The following is a 3,364-nucleotide window of genomic DNA, read 5'->3' as shown; positions in this document are numbered from 1 at the left end:
CCAAAATAATAAAAAATATATAAACAACTGTGACTTGTATTTTAGTGTAATGTGACTGCATATATCATTTTTTAGAATGCTGATGTAACATTGAGTCATTAATTCAGTCTGAATCTGACTCTACCCCAGCATGACCTGTGGGTTCACACAGTGATTCAGGCAAAAAGTTGTACCTGACATCTTTTTCAGTCCTTTCCATTAGGCATACAATTATTTGTGGAAATTCAGGCTCTGCTTTATCTTTTTTTTTCCATGGGATCACACCCATGGCTGTGCATTTTAGATAAGCTCTTAGCACTGAGCTACATCCCATACCATCAGAATGTACTTTCTTTTCCAAGTGTACTATGACAAGGTTTTGGGGAAAACATCCATATGGTAAAATATTCAAACTATCCAAAGCAGATTTTTTTTCTGTGCTGGTATTGGGGCTTGAACACAGGCCTGTGTGCTGTCCCTTATCTTCAACCACTTGCATCTATGCCTCCACTATGGCTTTTTGCTGGTTAATTAAGAGTCTCAAGGATTTGATAAAGACAGTTTGTCTTGTGAAGGTTAAACTGTGTTCGTGACTTTAATCTCAATTTAAAAAAAAAAGAGAAGGGATGGGTTAGGAGAGATGGGTGACAATGTCAGACACCTTGTATTCATATGTTGTAGAATGGGAACTTCTTTGTACAACTACTTAAACATAATAATAAAAATGTTTAAAAAATAAAGGATTTACAGGCTCTACCACAGAAGAAACAAAAAAACAAAAAGCCTCATGGATTTTACTGCTTGGGCTGGCTTTGAACTGTAATCCTCAAATCTCAGCATCCTGAGTAGCTAGGATTACAGTGGTGTGTCTCTGGGTGCCTAGTTTCAAAGTAATGATTTTAAAACCTGGGGCTTCTGAATAGAACCTGGGTGTCAAATTTGGATGGGAAAATGTTAACATCTTAGCCATGTAATGGTGTATGGCTCTCGCCTGTAATTGGAGCTGTGGCTCAAGTGGTAGAGTGTTAGCTTTGAACAAAAGAGGTTCATGCCCCATGACCACACCCCCTCCAAAAAAAGTTAACACCGTTTCATCCACTACCTGAATCTGGAGTTCAGAATTTTTCACTATGGATATAGGCACCAAAGTGCAGAAGTACTAGCCTTGATTATTTATGACTTCTCTGCCAACAGAAATTGTGCTTGATTTTTCGCAGGTGTCTCAAAATAACCACTGACTACATGCTTAGCATGTATGAGGTCCTAGGTTTATCCTCAGCACCAAAAACTTAAATCACAATTTTTGTGTGTAGGTGTGTGTTTGCCAGTCGTGGGGCTTGAACTCAGGGCTAAGGCACTGTCCCTCAGCTCCTTTTTGCTCAAGGTTAGCACTCTATCACTCTGGGCCACAGCACCACTTCCAGCCTTTTCTGTTTATGTGGTACTGAGGATTCAAAACCAGGGCTTCATGCATGCTAGGCAAGCACTCTACCACAAAACCACATTCTCAGCCCTGTCACAATGGTTCTTAGATCTACTAGTAGATATTACCTAATGAAGAGTACACATATTTGCATATTAAAAGCTTAATTACTGCTGGGCACCAGTGGCTCACGCCTGTAATCCTAACTACTCAGGAGGCTGAGATCTGAGGATCGTGGTTCAAAGCCAGCCCAGGCAGGAAAAGTCCGTGAGACTCATCACCAATAAACCATGAGAAAAGCAGAAGTGGCGCTGTGACTCAAGTGGTAGAGCACTCGCCTTCGCTGAAGAGCTGAGGGACAGCGCCCAGGCCCAGAATTCAAGCCCCACAACTGACAAAACAAAAAGCTTAATTACTATATTTCAATATAGTCGGTGGCTTTTGTAGTCCCTATATAGGTGTATGAACATTAGGAGAAAGGATCTGGAAATTTAGTCATAGTGCCAAAGGGATCCGTGAATAAAATGTTAAGACTTTTGATCCAAGGGCCTGAGGTCAAGTTTCCTTTCAATCTGCCCCCATTCTGGATGCCATTCCCAGAGTTGTCTTGTCTGCCTTTCACTTCATTTTTTGTAGCTCTAAGGATGAAATTAGGACCTTGTGTGTGCTAGGCAAGTGTTCTATCACTGGACCCAGTGTACATATTTTTCTATCCAAATGATAGCCAGAGATGTGATGAACTGTAATTTATCATCATCCATTGAACATTTAGTTTGCTTCTAAATAATGATGGCATGAATATCCTTATACCTTTTATATGTGATTATACCCATGATGGTAAGTTCTTAGAAATAGAGTTGCTGAGCCAAGAGTCTATAAATTTGATAGGTTTTGCTAAATTGTTCTCGAGATTCTAATTATATTCCTATCACTAGTGAATACATATTCACTAGTGTGAATATGCTCACCAGCAATACATTACATGTCTGGAATTGTGCCAATCAGGTAAGAAATAGGATCTTAATTGGGCTTTAATTTACAATTATTTTTCTACAATTAATGTTTGTTATTTAAACAGTGAACCTACTGAGATGAAGCCATAGTTAAATGCATTTGTTATAATGTGTTTAAATCTGTAGAAATCCTTTTTTTTTTTTTTCCTCTACCAACTCCCGCAGATTATCAGTTGCCAGCTAGAACCTAACTTCCCAAAGGAAAACTTGGTATCAGAGGCTCATTGCTCCCTACTCATTCTCAGGTACCTGTTACTGCCCTCTCCCTAGTTCACAGGCTGTTTCTCTGGCTTGCCTTCCAGCTCCTTCCTTTTTGATGACATCCATGCAACAAACATTCATATGTAATCTTGATTATGCCAATGTCTTGAGCAAAACTTTCTATCTCAATACCATCTTTGCTTATAAAGACTCAAGATTTTCAGAATATATTAGTTTACACAGATACTAAATTATTTAAAATTTGTGTGTGCATGTGCTGGTACTGAGGCTTGAACTCAGGATCTGAATGCTGTCACTTAGCTTTTTTTCTCTCAAGGCTAGTGCTCTACCACTTGAGCCATGGCTCCATTGTACCCATTTTTTTGGTGGTTAATTGGAGATAAGTCTCACAGACTTTTCTGCCCAGGCTGGCTTTGAACTGTGATGTGTATTTCTCAGCTTCCCAAGTAGCTAAGTTTACAGACATGAGTCACTAGTATTCAGCCTAATTGTTTACTTTGCCATGCTAGAGTCTGAACCCCTACCTACCACTATACCCCCCAGATTTTTTTGTTTTGGCCAGTTGTAGGGCCTGAACTCTGGGCCTGGGCACTGTCCCTGAGCTCTTTAGCTCAAGGCTAGCCCTCTACCACTTGAGCCACAGCGCTACTTCTGGCTTTTTCTGGTTATGTGGTGCTGAGGAATTGAACCCAGGGCCTCATGCATGCAAGGCAAGCACTCTACCACT

Source organism: Dipodomys merriami, unplaced genomic scaffold, assembly GCF_024711535.1.
Source record: "Dipodomys merriami isolate MVZ:Mamm:240054 unplaced genomic scaffold, mDipMer1.0.p SCAF_3, whole genome shotgun sequence".
In the NCBI taxonomy this organism is placed as follows: Eukaryota; Metazoa; Chordata; class Mammalia; order Rodentia; family Heteromyidae; genus Dipodomys; species Dipodomys merriami.
The sequence above is the reverse complement of the archived record's forward strand: the minus strand, read 5'-3'. Positions refer to the sequence as shown.